The sequence below is a fragment of the Eleutherodactylus coqui genome, chromosome 8 (assembly GCF_035609145.1).
Source record: "Eleutherodactylus coqui strain aEleCoq1 chromosome 8, aEleCoq1.hap1, whole genome shotgun sequence".
In the NCBI taxonomy this organism is placed as follows: domain Eukaryota; kingdom Metazoa; phylum Chordata; class Amphibia; order Anura; family Eleutherodactylidae; genus Eleutherodactylus; species Eleutherodactylus coqui.
The window spans coordinates 198,741,568-198,760,120 of NC_089844.1; the positions used below are offsets into that span (position 1 = coordinate 198,741,568).

At 47.3% G+C, this 18,553-nt stretch overlaps 1 pseudogene; it reads right to left on the reverse strand.

The window, feature by feature from the left end:
* Nucleotides 1–3,697: 3,697 nt before the first annotated feature.
* LOC136578080 (mitochondrial dynamics protein MID49-like) overlaps nucleotides 3,698–18,553 on the reverse strand; it is a 118,788-nt pseudogene continuing 103,932 nt past the window's right edge.

An 18,553-nucleotide genomic window follows, 5' to 3' on the forward strand; every position in this document is an offset into this window, starting at 1 on the left:
TGTAATTTAGTGAAATGTCTAAATGTGAGTATTGTTTTAGCTTATGTAATGCTTGAAAAGGGCGAGCTTAGGAACGTGCCGAAACGTGTTGCATGTAAAATAAAGAAGTAATATACGGACGGCAGAGTCCTACAGCGTATCCTTGGATCCATGAGCGCGGGGAACTTTTTGTTTATTTTTTGGATTGCTGCTTTGTATCACAGCCCGTGGTGGGCTGCATCCCTTAGTCGACTCTTCGCAATTCGGATTTGGAACCCAGGGTGGTTTACGGGCGATGGTGGATATGGGGTGCCAGCGGGCTCTCAGGTTGGGAGTCCCGCTGAGCACCAGGTGAGTTTGTTCATTATTCACCGAGATTGAAATCTCTAAAAACTATGAGCCGCTGACACCCAACCTTTATATACTGCAGAGAGAGACGGCGGGAATACCCGGCCGAAATACGGGCGTCTGCATAAGCCCTCAGTCAGTAAGTATACGGCCATTTCCTGTGATTGTTGTTGTGCTGACCACTAATGGAATCCATTACGGTGGCCATCGCAGTTGTCATCCAGCTTTCCATGGATTCTGCATGTCATGGACTCCTGCATTATGCCATGTTACACTATACAGTATTGGAGGTCTTTGTGCCATTCGGGCTGCTTTCATGCAGGCAAGAAAATCCTGCGTTGCGAGACGCACGAATATGAGCCCTGTTCATATAGGCGTGCAAAATACGGGGTGACAAGACCCCTTGTGAATGAGACCTTATGTACACACATCGCTTCTGCAGGAATTCTAGTTATTGTCCTAAACTACAGTTCCCAGCAGGCATTGCCAGACTGACTAATCGCACACCGATCTGAATTTTAAAGATACAGAAACTTTTATAATCAAAAGCATAATTCAACCAGACAACATCAAAGAATTGCCTAGAAGTAAAACTCAATAGTATGTGAGCGCAGAGCCCGTCCATATCAGTCCGCTGGTCGGCTTCAGTATAGAACACTGGCAGATGGGAGACGAATGGAAAGGCAGCAAAAAAGGAATTCTAGTCCTGCTTAGGGAGATTAAAGGGGCTCTCCATTTGTGTACATAAAGTTAATTGAAGCAAGAACCGGATGTTCTACTGCTAGAGGAAAGACAGTTCCATCACCAACACAGAAGGATGTTCTTTACTGTAAGAGCAGTGAGACTGTGGGACACAAAATCCACAAACAAGGCCATCAACTAACTTTATTGAATGCCCCTGGAGAAGCACAGATACAAGTAAAGCTTACATCACAGTGTAAGGAAAAGTTCTGCAACTTTCTAATATAGTTTGCATTTCAATTTTAAATATTCAAGATCTTTGCCTGCTGTCAGTGAATAGAAACATTGTTTATACCTCAAGGCTTATAAACCTGCCCTTGATCATGTGCTGCTCCTGGCATGTTACAATGTATCAGAGCTCTCCCTTCTAGTGGGCGGTGCAGCTGTGTGAGCAGGATACGTTTTCAAACTCTGTGTTTGCATTCACTGAAAGCAAGCAGAGATTTTGAAAATTGTCAGCAAGTAATACACATGTATATTAGCAGTTGTAGACCTTTTCATTATACAGTAGCAAGAGTAATTCTGTAGAGACCTCTGGCAGGATGCACTCCGCATTAAGTACCCAATGGCGGCCGTCAGTTGGCTTTAACTCCTTCCCGCAACAGGACTTACCGGTACGTCCTGGAGATATGTGATCCCGCGCTATCCCGCAGCGGGAGCCGGCTGTCAGTCACAGCTGGCATCTCGCTGCAACAGGGGGGGGGGGCATCGGAGATGGCCCCCCCCCCCCCGCTGTTAACCCCTTAGATCGCGGCAGGGAAAGAGTTCACAGAGGGATCGCGATCCCTCTGTGTCTCCGGCCGGCTCTCGCGATGTCATCGCGAGAGCCCGGCCTGTCACCATGGCAACAGGACGCCAGACACCGGCGTCCTGTATTGCCTATGCCTATAATCCACAGGTGTCAAACACAAGGCCCGCGGGCCGAATCCGGCCCGCCGCATCATTTTCTGTGGCCCGCCGGCTATGCAGTAAGTTCCCTCACCTCCGTGCTGAAGTCAGTAGGCGATCTTCACTCAGCTTGTTTTGTCTAGTGCAGACAGTAATAGAGGAGTGCCGATAGCAGACTGACAACGGCCGCGGAGGAGGGAAGAAGAGTGCAGAGAACATGATCTGTGCAGCAGGAGAGCGACGCTGAGGAGGAGCAGCTGGAGGGTGAGAGCCTGGTCAGCGCTGACCTCCTCTCACTGGCGCAAGAAGGACTGAGAGCAGCCAGTATACCAGCCAGTGGGACCATATTGGATGCAGGTAAGTATAAATATGTGTATCAAAATGCAGAAGTGTCCTTGTGTGCATATGTGTCTGTATGTATATATGTGTGTGTCTGTATGTATATATGTGTGTGTCTGTATGTATATATGTCTAATAGCGTGCGTATATGTTTAGAATGGTGTGCGCCTGTGCGTGTGAATGCACAGAATGGTCTGCGCCTGTACGTGCAGAATGGTGTGCGTCTGCGCAGAATGGTGTGCATGTGTATGTGCAGAATGGTGTGCGTCTGCGCAGAATGGTGTGCATGTGTATGTGCAGAATGGTGTGCATCTGCGCAGAATGGTGTGCGTGTGTATGCGCAGAATGGTGTGCGTGTGTATGCGCAGAATGGTGTGCGTGTGTATGCGCAGAATGGTGTGCGTCTGTGCGTGAGTATGCGCAAAATGTGTGCGTCACTGGCCACTATGGAGGACCTTACTACCAATCAGGCCACTGTGGGATTCACTTCTACTTTACTGTCTTACAATTAGAATCGGCCCTTTGAAGGCACCCATAAGGCTGATGTGGCCCTCGGTGAAAATGAGTTTGACACCCCTGCTATAAGCGCTGTACAAACGATAAGGCATGGCAATGTAAAAAATGTAAAAAAAAACCCTTTTTTTATGCTTTTTCTAATATTAGCATAAAAAAATGGGGAAAAAAATTAAAACCCCACATATTGGGTATTGACGCGTCCGTAACGACGTGTACAAAAAAGTTGAACACGTTTTTTATTTTGTACGACAAAAAGCGTTAAAAAACCCGCTAAAAAACAAAGGAAAAATGCTAATTTTTAGCATTTTGCCTCCCAAAAAATACAATAAAAGTGATCAAAAAAGCCGCACATTCCCCAAAATGGTACCAATAAAAACTACAGCTCGTCTCGCAAAAAATAAGCCCTCATAGAGCTCCGTACATAGAAAAATAAAAGAGTTACAGGACTTTGAATGCAGCTATAGAGAAAAAAAAGATTTCCCAAAAAAAGGGGGTTTTATTGCAAAAAAGTGTAAAAACCTAAAAAAAATATAACAATTTTGGTATGTTGTTACCGTACCGACCCGCAGAAACAATTTAGTGTCATGTATGCTGCATGATTAACGCTGTAAAAAAAAGAAAAAAGAAATCGATGTCAGAATTGATGCGTTTTCTCTCCCTGTTATCATAAAAAAAATAATAAAAGTTTTACGATGTAGTCTATGTACCCGAAAGTGGCACCGATAAAAACTACAGCTCGCCACGCAAAAAACAAGCCCTTACACGGCCGCGTCCACGGAAAAATAAAAAAGTTATGGCTTTTGAAAAATGGAGATGGAAAAATACCAAAAAAATCGCTTGGTCCTCAATGCCAAAATAGGCCATGTCATTAAGGGGTTAAACAACCTCATTTTCTCAGCAAGGAGCTGGGATCAGAAAAATAAACCTGATACAGTCCAAAGCCGATCTCCTCCTTCATCAGGGGCGAGAATAAATTGACTTCTTCGTTAAAATAGCAAGGGAGGGTCCTGCTGCCCAGATACCCGATGAGCGCCTCTATGACCTGTAGTAAGCGGTCGGCTATACTAGACTCTGACCAATCAGATGAGTCATTACTGACATGGAGAACAACACGTCTTAGATGGGTTGAAGACAGTTGGCCAAGTCCTGAGCGCTGATGGCCGATATTCTTTAGTATGTGTAGGCGCTTCTGTTGAATCGTTGCTGTCTAGGCCCTGGAGCCGGAGAATCTCCTCGCGGTAAAAGGTCCTTCGCCAGGGGTTTTCGGACGGGGCGGTAGAGTGGGGGTATGCCAGCAGGATAATGTCTTTGGATCAGCCTAAGGTCATGAGCGCAACAACCGGCCAAACATTGCACTCAAGGACCGTCCCGATCAATGGCCAGTTAATGGACGATGTGATGGTCTTGTGCAAGGACTCCACGATTATCCTGGTAGAAAGGTAGCCCCCCCAACATATACCTGTCCCATGGACTAAGCCCCCAGACTGTATACTCCAGAATAACCCTTTTAATTATCCAAAATAGAGGGTCATTGAGGATAGAGCGCCACTGAGGATAGAGCGCCACTGAGGATAGAGCGCCACTGAGGATAGAGCGCCACTGAGGATAGAGCGTCACTGAGGATAGAGCGTCACTGAGGATAGAGCGTCACTGAGGATAGAGCGTCATTGGGATGGTCCACAGATCCGGTTCAAGTATTAGAGGCAGTAATACGTAAGCCTGGTCCAAACTGGTAACGGGGAGGCCATTACCCAGGGAACCCCCAACTGCATGGCGAACAAAGGCATTTCGGGGTGCTTTGCCTTCAGAAAGTCCTGTAGCTCGCTAAGAATGTCCATCAGCAGCTGTCTGGCCACTTGTGTCTTGTCTTCGGGCACAACTGCTTTGTGGATGTAGTAATGCAGGAGGGTCTCCCGTACGGTGAGGCACATAGGGGTCTTCTCAGCAGCAGGGGGTTGTGGAGGATCACTGCTCGAAGCTGCGACATCTGGAAGGATGGAAAGAAAAGAATCAGGCTCTCCTTCGCTCCATCTCTTGCTATAAAAGGAAACGGTCAACTCCGAACGGCACTGAACACTAAGTTATAGTGTGTGGGGAGGCGGCGGGAGTCAGGGGGGATGTATTACCTTTACTCACCTACTCCTGCACTGCTCCACTCACCTGCTCCTAGTAAAGTCCGCACGCAGTCAAAAAAATAGGACCATTTTCAGAGCGCTGTGCGAACACAGTCCCATAGGCTTCCAGGGGAGAGCGTGTGCACAGCAGTTTGAAAAGAGCTTGGACACCGCAGGAGGGTCAAAAAGAAAAATACATTTTTTTGACTCTCCCAAGGTGTCCACGATCCGTCCAAAAATCTGACTCTTTTCAAACTGCTGTGCCTCCCCCAGATTCTCCGGGGCGTAGCATTTAGGAATATGTAGCGTTCACGCTCCCTAAGGGACATTCATAGAAGATTAGACGACAGCTTCTCACACAAAAAAGCAGCAAATTTTTGCACGTGGGGATCTGAGCAAAAACGGGCAACTTTTTCACTTTCTATGTCACCGACTACCAATTATTTTTTAAAGAGCGTGGCTTGTCAGAAAGGGGGCGTGGCTAGCACAGAGACACATTTATGTATAATATACACCGGTGTAAACTATACCAGAAATGAACCCCAGATCGGATCCTGCATACATTTCTGATTAGGTGCATGGAGGAGCTGAGATGTGCCTAATATATGAAGAGTTGTGCTCCTACTCATGTATTAGGTGCGTCATGCCCCGCTGGAAATATTAAGACCAGCACTTGAAATACGGGGCTTAATAACATTTCCCTGGTGTTGTAGTCTGAAGTAGAAATAAACCAGGAGATTTCTGTTAGCAGCTTTGGGTGTGACTGGAGTAGAGATGTGATATAGCATATTATATATGATATTATATCCACTGGTGAGGACACTTTCGGTTCCTCTGCTGACCTGTGACAGGCGGGTCGGGCTCGGGTGCTGCTAATGCACTGCTCAAGTCCGGGCAGGTTGCTTTTCACAGACGTTTGGGGGAGGCCTTCATCGGAACAGCTTACTTCCAGCTTTCTTCTATGGTTTTCTCTTCCACTTTCTCCTCAGGAGGCGATGCTGCTCGGTGAATCAGCTGCAGACAATAGGAGTAGAATTAGCCATAATCATGTGCAGAATCAGCTTTACAGCAATGACTCATTTAAAGGGACCATGACCCAAATGCATATGTATTTTTCATTTACACAGTGCCAAATTTGAAATCTCCTTTAACGGGGTCTTTCCCATTAATGACATTCTTCCCTTTTTTACACGAAAGGCAATCTATGTTTGATCACTGGGGGTCCAACTGCTGGAACTCCGAGCGATCCTGAGACTAGCTCATCCGAATGCCCCATATGAATAGAGCAGCAGTGCGTATGTTGAACCGCTCCCCCGTTCCCTGCTACTATGGGAAGAAGGGAGATGGCTGTCCTTGGCAATCTCCTTCTGTCCCATAGAAGTGAATGAGACAGTAGTCATGCCTGTACATGGCCACTCCATTCATGTGAGGCATTTGGGTGCACCAGGCTCAGAGTCGCTGAGGGTCCCAGCAGTCAGACATGTATCCCCTATTCTGTAGGCAGGGAATAGAGCTCTGAAGTGCTAAAACCCCTTTGAGTATAATTTACCACTTACATATAGTTCCTGAGTTATATCATGTCTTATACTCCAGTCACACATAAAGCGGCAAAAAGGGGGGCAGCTTTTTGCCACAAACGGCTAATCGCACCGCGGGAACTTACTTTTTTTGTTCGCAATGCATAGCCAATCGCACCGCAGGTACATTTTTCTTTGTTCACTACACATGGCCAATCGCACCACGGGCACTTCTTTTTGCCACACTTGGCCAATCGCAAGGTGGGCACCTTTTTTTCGTTTCCCCACACACAGTCAATCGCACCTTGGGCACCTTACGGCCAATCGCGCCATGGTCACCACTCTTTTTCGTTTGCCACACATGGCCAATTGCACCATGGGCACCTTTTTCTTTGTTCGCCACACACGGCCAATCGCACTGCGGGCACCTTTTTTTTGTTCACCACATGCAGCCAATTGCACCGCATTGAGATGCAGCAGATGTCAGTCCGGAGGCAATGGGTCCCAGAGAAAAACACATAGTGTCCCAGTAAAAATAACACCCCCCATAGTGGCCCCAGTAGTAATAATGCCCCTATAGTGGCCCCAGTAGTAATAATACCCCCATAGTGCCCCCAGTAGTAATAATGCCCCTATAGTGGCCCCAGTAGTAATACTGCCCTCATTGTGGCCCCAGTAGTAATAATACCCCTATAGTGGCCCCAGTAGTAATAATACCCCTATAGTGGCCTCAGTAGTAGTAATACCCCCCTAGTGGCCCTAGTACTAATAATACCCCTATAGTGGCCCCAGTAGTAATAATGTCCCCATAGTGGCCCCAGTAGTAATAATGCCCCCATAATAGCCCTAGTAGTAATAATACCCCCATAGTGACCCCAGTAGTAATAGTGGCCCCCCTAGTGACCCCAGTAGTAATAATACCTCCTTCGTGACGCCAGTAGTAATAGTGGCCCCTCTAGTGACCCCAGTAGTAATAGTGGCCCCCATAGTGACCCCAGTAGTAATAGTGGCCCCCATAGTGACCCCAGTAGTAATAATGCCCCTATATCACCCCTCTTTGACGTTCTCTCTGGATGTGGCTGGTGTTTTTTAGCATGAAGTAGCTGACAATCAGGAATACTGGAGATCTGGAACCCCTTCCCAGCAAACTGTGAGTCCAAGGTAAGAGCCGGGGGTCTGGTTGCTGATGGTAGTGGGGGTCTGCTAATTATAATTATAGATCCCCAGCGTACGGCCCCCAAAGAAAGGAATTGGCCCGTACTGCCCCTTATTATGTCCTTTACGGGGTCGGCAGGACAACTAGCCGCGTTACGCCATATTACGGACGCGTTCTCCCTACAAGCGTTACTCTGAGGATTTGTTACAGATGCAGTCAGAGCCGACGATCAGCTGTGAATTCTACTGGATGGCAGTAAAGTACAGGGGCCGAAAAAATGGGAGAAAAATAAAAATCCGGAAGAAAAATAGGAATAAAAAACATCTTTTGCGCACTTTTCCACTTTTGTTAAATAAATAAAAGACCTGCATTCGGTATTGTCGCATCCGTAATGATCTGTACAAAAAACGGAACCGACTTCTGATCCCGCACGGCAAACGGGGTAAAAAAAATGAACGCACAAAAAAATAACGAAACTAAAATTCTTTTTGGGTCATTTTGCCTCCCCAAGAAAAGACAATAAAAGTGATAAAAAACCACATGTAGCCCAAAGTGGTCCCATCGAAAACTGCACCTCGTCACCGAGCCCCACTGGTCAAAAATAAAGTTATGTGATTTTGAATGCAGCGCTCTAAAACGAAGACCTTCCAAATATGACTCAATGTTATGGCTTTTAAAGAGCGGAGATGAAAATCCCCCGAAAAATCGTCGCCTCCTTAAGCCTAAACTAGGTTGTGTCACTAAGGGGTTAATGCCTTTAACTTGATGCACAACAACACTGGCAGCGCTGGAGACGGCACATGGCAGATCACCGTAGCAACAGAATGTCCAGAGATCTCACCCGGCGGCCATCTTGTGTCAGTTGAGCTGGACAGCATGCAGATGACAGGTGCAGGTATGTAGCTCCTCCCTCAGCGCTGAGGCCGCGCCCACACATGGCGTAGCTGGTAAAATGGGCACATCTGGGCACGGTGGGGCAGAGTTACTGAAGGCCTTCAGTGTTTTGGCGTACAACAGCTGGACATGATGTTGCGCAGCATCTTGTGCGCCGTGCGGGGGACTTTTTACACTTTCTTACACTGGCCACACTACTTTTTAAGAGAGTGGGCGTGGCTTCACATGAGGGGGCGGGGCTTCACATGATGTATTTGTGTTACCCATGTTTATATTCTGTGTACGTATGTGTTCAGTCCAAGTCGGACGTAACAGATATTTTATTAGACTTCTATATACTGTAACACGGGGAATTGATTGCAACTTACACTTTATTATAAAATGTTGTTAAAATGTGAAATTTCTCCTAATTTCCCCGGAGCTGCTCATATAGAGAATTCAGCTTCCTGTAGGAACTTTCCATAAATGATTTAGAGCTAGCTCCGAAAATAGTGCAGCTGAATGTGTCAGCAGCGGATTAGAGTGATTGTGTGAATGGCGCTGACAGTAGGTGAGTGATGGCTGAGGCTCATATCAATTATTAGCTGTACTGGCATTACAAATGAGTGACGGAATATTTATTGACATGCAGAATTTTTCTCTTTTTCTTGAGGCTGAGGCTGGATTCACATGAACGTATATCTGCTCGGTTTTCATGCCGAGCCGATATACGTCGTCCTTATCTGCAAGGGGGGAGCCTGGAAGAGCCAGGATCAGGAACTGAGCTCCCGCCCCCTCTCTGCCTCCTCTCCGCCCCCCTGCACTATTTGCAATGGGGAAAGGGGCGGGGCTAATTTGCGGAACTTAGCTCCGCCCTGTCCTGCCTCCTTTTTTTTGCAAATAGTGCAGAGGGGTGGAGAGGAGGCAGAGAGGGGGCGGGAGCTCAGTTCCTGCTCCTGGCTCTTCCATCCCCCCCCACCCCCCTGCAGATGAGAACGACGTATATCGGCTCGGTGTGAAAACCGAACCGATATACGTTCGTGTGAATGCAGCCTAAGGCTGGGGTCACACAGGGCAGATTCTTGGCGGAAATCTCGCGGTTTGGCCGCAGTGAAAAAACGTGAGTTTTTCGCCAGCAGAACTGCTGCTTCAAAACCCGCGGCAGTTTAGAAGCGGCCGCACGCTCTTCCGCTGCGGCTGACGCTCCCATAGAGGAGAGCGTGGCCGCAGCGGGAAAAAAAATGGACATCCTGCGGTCGGCAAATCTGCGCCGCAGCAGCGGCTTCTGCCGGCTTAGCCGCAGCGGATTTGCCGCGGCGAAATTCCGCATGGAATTTCCGCGGCTAATCCGCCCTATGTGAAGCCAGCCTAAAAGTTGCATGAGAGAAAGATGGAACAGCATTAAAGCGGTAAAATCTATAATTAAATATTCTATTTATCTGTGACATCAGGCAAAACATAATTTTTTAATTAGAATCATCCGTAAAAACTTCCCTGGCTCTGGATATTGCTCTTAAATACTTGTTATTGCACCCCTGCTCTTCTTTTTGCTCCCTCTTAGAACATCCATCTAATGTGTTCAGTGTTGGTGAGACGTAGTCACTCGTAGTACACTGATTCTTATTGGTTGGCCTGTATAATTGCAGAAGTCCCTTCACTGCCTACATGGAAGAGGATCCAGGCAATGGGACTGAGCTACTTTCTGATGTCATACCCTTCTTGCCATCTTTCTTCCACGTGGACAATACGCTGTCCATATGCGTACATCCGCACGGATACTGCACGCATATACAACCACGCGTGATTAGTCTCCGTAATCATTTGCAGGTCTTTCGCTGCGGATATCCACACGCCGAGTATGACCCGTTCGTGTGAGCACGGCCATAGACCCATCAGCCCAAAGCAGTGATGTACGCCATGCAGTATAGCAGATCTCTACAGTACAGGATTAAAAGGGTTCCATCTGGTCTACCCCTATAGAATAAAACTATCCTAGTGATCAACTGATCAATGCAGGTCCAGCGTCTATAACACCAACAGCAGGGAAAACGCAGTGTTATATAATGCGCCATTTAAAAGGACTGAAGAACCATTTGTGTTGTTTATTAATTAAAACTAAATTCTGAAACATCTTAGATTTCCTGAGCTGTATGTAACAGCATTCAGGGATCTGATTGGACAGGAGGGAACCCATTGACTTTTATGGGAGACTGTTGTAGACATGTTCTGTGACCTGAGTGAGGATCATTTTGCAGGGAGGGAGTAGATAGTTACAGCCGATCACCTATAGTGAATGGTGGAGCCTGTTTTATCTACATATAGGTTTCACCTCTCAGTGTAATCCTGCCTGTGATGTGAGCAAGATGACTGCTGCAAAGTTTTTTTCACAGATCAGGAAGTATCAGCCTTCTATGAGGCTCTGTGGTCAGTATGAAAAATGCAGGATTTTATGATTTTTTTTTTAAATACAGTAAATTAGAAAACATACAAAAAAATTCTTAAAAAATATGTTTAAAACAAAATGTCATTTATATAAAAGTTTATTTTCTGATGACACATTTCCTTGAAATGAATGAGCAACCATGTAATACAGAGTCAAATAGAATCTACTCTTGTTCATAGAGGGGAGTCTTGAGTTTGGGATCCTTGTCAATGACATCCATATAGAAAACGGCGTAGTGTCCCTTTAAACAGGTAGATTTCCAATCCATGTAATGTCTGTGTATTTCGCAGACATCACACAGACCCATTAGAGCCAATTAGGCTACTTAAATAGGTGTTTTTTCACAGGGACTGATGATCTGTGTGAACAACATCACAATATGTCCTTTTTTTGTCTGTATCTCAGGCTTCTCCCTTCAGTCGGCGGATGAATCACTGACTAACATGTTACAAAATGACACGACATAGGAGTATTATTTTAATGCAATCAATGAAGGTTCTGTTTTAATCCTGTGTTAATTAGTGAATTAGATCATTTATATATAGTGGGGCCTACTAGTGATATCTGGTTTAAGTGTGCGTTCACAAGAGCGTATATCGGCTTGGTTTTCACGCCGAGCCGATATACATCCTCCTCATGTGCAGGGGGGGGGGGAGCCTGGAAGAGCCAGAAGCAGGAACTGAGGCTCCCGCCCCCTCTCTGCCTCCTCTCCGCCCCTCTGCACTATTTTCAATTAGAGGAGGCGGGATGGGGCGGGGCTAAGGGCCGCGAATTAGCCCCGCCCCCGTCCCGCCTCTCTTAATTGCAAATAGTGCAGAGGGGTGGAGAGGGGGCGGGAGCTCAGTTCCTGCTCCTGGGCTCTTCCAGCCTCCCCCCCTGCACATGAGGACAACGTATATCGGCTCGGCGTGAAAACCGAGCCGATATACGCTCTTGTGAACGCACCCTCAGAGTGAAGTGTCTCCCCTTAGTCGGTGACATCATAGTGTTCTGTTTAACGCATTTAGGACCAGCCACCGTAAATTTACGGCGGCTGGTCCTGGGCTTAGAGCACCGCCGATAGTAAAATTACGGCGGTGATCTAAGTCTCCTGCCTCTGCAATCAGTCAGAGGCAGGAATGGGTTATCAGCTGATAACCCGGAGCAGAAGGCAGGAGGGGTTTTTAACCCTTCCTGCCTTCTGCTTCCCCGATATGCAGTGCTCAATGAGCACTGTATTGGGAAAGTGAAAGTAAGAAGTACTTTCACTACGGGAGCCTCGGGGGGTCATGTGACCTCCTGGGATTCCCTGCTACTGCAGAGCTGGAGGGTCAGACTAGACCGTGGCAGCTCTGCAAGTGACTAATGTCACCAGAGGGGTTGCTTTCCCCTGTAACTGGGGCTCCTATGGACGCCCTAGCTACAGTGGGAAAGTGTCAAATAAAGGGGGAAAAAATGTGAATGTCCCCCAGAGGTCTTATATGACGTCATGGGGGACACAGATAGTAAAATACACAATTACACACATCAGTAAAACAAAACAAGACAATAAAACAACAATATATACATAAGAAAGAGAATAACACAAAGCAGACGCCAACAAAAACCGTCGCCGTATGCGCCCTGTAAACCAAAACCATACATACTATATATCAAAACGTCCGAAACAAATAGAGGAACCAATTCCTATACTTTATTATAGTGTAAATATAAAAATTTTAAAAAAACTATAAATGTTAAAAAAATCATTTTTTTTAGCATTTCACCCCCAATAAAACTAAAAAACGGAATAAAAAGTCAGTGGAAAAGATATTAAAAAAATAGTCCTATATGTCACGGAAAAAAAAACGCAGCAAAAATAATTTTGGTAGCTAAAGGAAAAAAAATAGAGCAGTAAAACCGCCACATGGGTAAAATCCCTAAAAAGGGGTCCTTAAAGGGGTTTTCCCGCGGCAGAAGTGGGGTTATACACTTCTGTATGGCCATATTAATGCACTTTGTAATATACATCGTGCATTAAATAGGAGCCATACAGAAGTTATTCACTTATCCACTCCGTTGCTGGCGTCCCCGTCTCCATGGTGCCGTCTAATTTCTGTGTCTACTGGCTGCTTTAGACGCGCTTGCGCTGTCCGGTCTTCTGCCTGGTGAATGGGGCCACTCCGGCGTGAGAGCGCCGGAGAGCTGGTCTGCGCGTCGTCATCGTAGCTCCGCCTCCGTCACGTGGTGCCAATCAGCCAATGAGGTGGCTGTATCGGCAGTGGAACGCAAGGAAGGAGAAGACAATCCATGGTGCACCATGGGAGAACACCCGCGGTGCACAATGGGAGAAAACCGCGGTGCACCATTGGGAAAGGACTGGCGGCCATCTTTAAAAGAAGAAAATAAGATGCTGCGCGAACGGGGATGCAGGTAAGCAATTTTTTTTTTTTTAAAAATACCAAACGGGATTGATTTTAACAGGGCAGAATGCAGGGGTAAGTAGGGAAAAAAAATTTTGACTTTCGCCGCGGGACAACCCCTTTAAGATACAAAACAACCTGGTCCTTAAGGGGTTAATGACATCACATTTGTGACAGCTGTCTGCATTCCATCAGAAAACTCTCAGCCCACCAGACCAGCATCTACTCAGTACACGCCATGGAAGAGCTTCAAGCGGTGATCCCGGATGCCTCTGCAGGACAAGCGCCCCCTGCGGGGTACGTAAGGATCATTTCAGTGTTGTATGCTCCTCTGTACGGCCCCGTTCACATCTGCGTTAGAGGTTTCGTAAGGAATCTCCGGCGCGGATCCAGCGGGAAATCCCTGATGAAATATTGAATCTACAGTGGATTATTGCTGATCAGAATACCAGAAGGTGGATGGACCCCATTATAGTGGGTTCTGTTCAGGCTATTTGGGGGCCGTACTGTATATGTGGCTTATGTTATATAAAAACTCCCTGCCCCATATGGGGTGTAACGATACTGGCCCCGCACCTTCAGCCAATAGCTACATAGCACTATACAGGTGGATTGATAATATATGATATTCTGGGAATACCCCTTTAAATGACACATTGGGCTCTGCTTAATCTGTCTATATAATGCACTACAGTGGGATTCGGCTGAGCAGGGGTTAATGTTACATTATAATAAATACATCTGTATGAGGAATATTTGGGTTGGTGAGTTATTGCGGGTTACTGTATAGAGGCAGGATGGGCGACGCTCCTGAGAATACATAGTATATACAAGCATTACATAACATGGCAGCCATGTTTCTGGCTACTTGCTCCACTCAACTTCCTTTTCCAGGGACTGTAATTCCTGAGAAAGTATTGAAAATCAACAAAATATGGTGAATATTTAAGACACCTCAGTTATCAGAACAAACAAACAGCAGGCCTGGTCACCCATAGCAACCAATCAGAGCTCAGATTACATTTGTGAAGCTGCTGTGGAGAAATGCGAGCTGCTCTGTGATTGGTTGCTATGGGCGACGAGGCCTGCTGTACTATGTCACCTAGTAACGACAACATGATTAGATGGACTTTGTATTAGTCGCATGAGGGTGGCGGTATATTTCTATCCAGGCGACGCAATGTATGCCGTTCCCAGAAGGTGAGCGGTATACTGGGGATTTGTGTTATGGACATTTTGGAGTTAAAGTCAGATTGGACAAGATGGCTGCCGGACAGAGATAGACGCGGCCATTCTGGTTCATGTAGGGTTTTCTTTTAAGATAAAAGATGTTCATGTCTACGTTGTTTTTTCTAAACTAAAACCTTAGTATTTAGGGAGGGGGGAGGCAAACCAGCTGGTGGTCAGGGCCCCCATCCCCAAAAAGGCCCCCACTATAGCGTCGCTGTTCAGCAGCCCACCTGTGAAAACGAGCGGAGGGGCAACCGAGCAGCAGTGATGGCGGTCATCTGTTTAATGGCTTTCAGGTCCCGCTGAGCCGCTGTCACCGCGCGGCAGTTTTTACTCACATACCAACTCCTCCTCCTGCTCTCCGTCCGTTACTTCAGAGCAGAAAGCGGAGTCGGGTATGGGGATGCACATTGCCCGCTGGGGCAGTCGCTTAGCGATAGAGATTTCTGTTCCTCTATAGGAGCCGAGAAATGGAATTAAATGTTTACATTTTTTGCCCCATTTATTTTAATGGATTTTTATAATAATGTTTCCTTTCGCTTCCGTTCAGTTTCCATTTTATAAACAGTACAAATAGCGCCGCAGACCGCGCTGAACAAATAGTGCCGCAGACCGCGCTGAACAAATAGCGCCGCAGACCGCGCTGAACAAATAGTGCCGCAGACCGCGCTGAACAAATAGCGCCGCAGACCGCGCTGAACAAATAGCGCCGCAGACCGCGCTGAACAAATAGTGCCGCAGACCGCGCTGAACAAATAGCGCCGCAGACCGCGCTGAACAAATAGTGCCGCAGACCGCGCTGAACAAATAGCGCCGCAGACCGCGCTGAACAAATAGCGCCGCAGACCGCGCTGAACAAATAGTGCCGCAGACCGCGCTGAACAAATAGTGCCGCAGACCGCGCTGAACAAATAGCGCCGCAGACCGCGCTGAACAAATAGCGCCGCAGACCGCGCTGAGCAAATAGCGCCGCAGACCGCGCTGAACAAATAGCGCCGCAGACCGCGCTGAACAAATAGCGCCGCAGACCTCGCTGAACAAATAGCGCCGCAGACCGCGCTGAACAAATAGCGCCGCAGACCACGCTGAACAAATAGCGCCGCAGACCACGCTGAACAAATAGCGCCGGAGACCGCGCTGAGCAAATAGCGCCGCAGACCACGCTGAGCAAATAGCGCCGCAGACCGCGCTGAACAAATAGCGCCGCAGACCGCGCTGAGCAAATAGCGCCGCAGACCGCGCTGAACAAATAGCGCCGCAGACCGCGCTGAACAAATAGCGCCGCAGACCGCGCTGAACAAATAGCGCCGCAGACCGCGCTGAACAAATAGCGCCGCAGACCGCGCTGAACAAATAGCGCCGCAGACCGCGCTGAACAAATAGCGCCGCAGACCGCGCTGAACAAATAGCGCCGCAGACCACGCTGAGCAAATAGTGCCGCAGACCGCGCTGAGCAAATAGCGTCGCAGACCGCGCTGAGCAAATAGCGTCGCAGACCGCGCTGAGCAAATAGCGCCGCAGACCGCGCTGAACAAATAGCGCCGCAGACCGCACTGATCAAATAGCGCCGCAGACCGCGCTGAACAAATAGCGTCGCAGACCGCGCTGAGCAAATAGCGCCGCAGACCGCGCTGAACAAATAGCGCCGCAGACCGCGCTGATCAAATAGCGTCGCAGACCGCGCTGAGCAAATAGCGCCGCAGACCGCGCTGAACAAATAGCGCCGCAGACCGCGCTGAACAAATAGCGCCGCAGACCGCGCTGAACAAATAGCGCCGCAGACCGCGCTGAACAAATAGCGCCGCAGACCACGCTGAACAAATAGCGCCGCAGACCACGCTGAACAAATAGCGCCGCAGACCGCGCTGAACAAATAGCGCCGCAGACCGCGCTGAACAAATAGCGCCGCAGACCGCGCTGAACAAATAGCGCCGCAGACCGCGCTGAACAAATAGCGCCGCAGTCCGCGCTGAACAAATAGCGCCGCAGACCGCGCTGAACAAACAGCGCCGCAGACCGCGCTGTTTGCTCTGTTTAAAAAACGAAAATTAAACGTAAACAAACAGAAACATTTCCGTTTTTTTAAAAAACCCATAGAAAAAATGAAATGTTTAATTCCATTTTCCTGCTCCAAAAACAGAGAACATCGCTAATGGGTGCTAACACGGGTGTGAACGGCCGTTACTATGTGCAGATACACACAGAGGGCACTATTATTCTGTAGCCATAGAGGGTATTATCTATGGAGGCATGCCCAACAGGTACTATTACTTTGTGAGGACGCAGGGCACACTGGCACACTATAACTTTGTGGGAGCACAGAGGGCACTATTACTTTCTGGAGGCACACACAGGGCACTATTACTTTCTGGAGGCACACACATGGCACTATTACTTTCTGGAGGCACACACATGGCACTATTACTTTCTGGAGGCACACACATGGCACTATTACTTTCTGGAGGCACACACATGGCACTATTACTTTCTGGAGGCACACACATGGCACTATTACTTTCTGGAGGCACACACAGGGCACTTACTTTAGTGGGCATAGAAGGTGTATTATATTCAGGGTTATTACGAGATGTTTATTACCATTTAGGGGGAAAAGAGGGATGATTATGGCACAGAGGAGGGCACTATTACTCTTGTGGTGGGCACTATTACTGTGTGAGGCACTAAGAAGGGCAGCACAAGCTGAGTTCTGATTGGTGGCTATGGACAAGAAGGGCAGTTTTTGTTTTAGACTGTTTTGATCAATTGAACTGCCCTAAAATGTCTCTTTCTTCACATTTAAGAAACTTAATGGCCTGCTCTGAGAGCGCTCTAAGTGATGAACTGTTCTTGCTCAGCTCTACTACGCTCAGGCTTCACCCTTCAGTCGGCGGATGAATCACTGACTAACATGTTACAAAATGACACGAGATAGGAGTATTATTTTAATGCAATCAATGAAGGTTATGTGTTAATCCTGTGTTAGTGAATTAGATCATTTATATATAGTGGGGCCTACTAGTGATATCTGGTTTACAGTGAAGTGTCTCCCTTAGTCGGTGACATCATAGTCTTCTGTTTAATGACATCACAGGGGGCTCATTTGTGACAGCTGTCTGCATTCCATCAGAAAACTCTCAGCCCACCAGACCAGCATCTACTCAGTACACGCCATGGAAGAGCTTCAAGCGGTGATCCCGGATGCCTCTGCAGGACAAGCGCCCCCTGCGGGGTACGTAAGGATCATTTCAGTGTTGTATGCTCCTCTGTACGGCCCTGTTCACATCTGCGTTAGAGGTTTCGTAAGGAATCTCCGGCGCGGATCCAGCGGGAAATCCCTGATGAAATATTGAATCTACAGTGGATTATTGCTGACCAGAATACCAGAAGGTGGATGGACCCCATTATAGTCAGTGGGTTCTGTTCAGGCTATTTGGGGGCCGTACTGTATATGTGGCTTATGTTATATAAAAACTCCCTGCCCCATATGGGGTGTAACGATACTGGCCCCGCACCTTCAGCCAATAGCTACATAGCACTATACAGATATGTGCAGAGCGGCGTGGTTCAGCTCCCGGCGACCCCCTTGTAGTTCTTATTGAAGCTTACCTTCAGAGGCGCATTCATAAAGAAATTGCACATCTACTGCATTGTTTTTCTTGCTTAATCTCCTTTATCTACCTTTATTTAATCTTTTATTGGTGACCCAAAAATGCGCAATTCTAGCATTGTGTTTTTTTTTCATTAAACTGACGGCGTTCAATCTGCCGAATAAACAATTGGATTTTTTTTTATTTACTGTCAATCATTTTCAATGTACAAATAATTATAGAAAAATGTTATCTTCTTTTTACTTCTTTTAGTCGCCGTATGGGACTTTAACTAGTGATCATCTGATCTCATGTACAATATTCTGCAATACATCATCATTAACCCCGTCCCTCCATATGACATAAGGGTACATCATGGCTGCGGGGTACTTCCCACAACTGGACGTACCCTGACGTCATGTGGATAGCACGAGATCATAA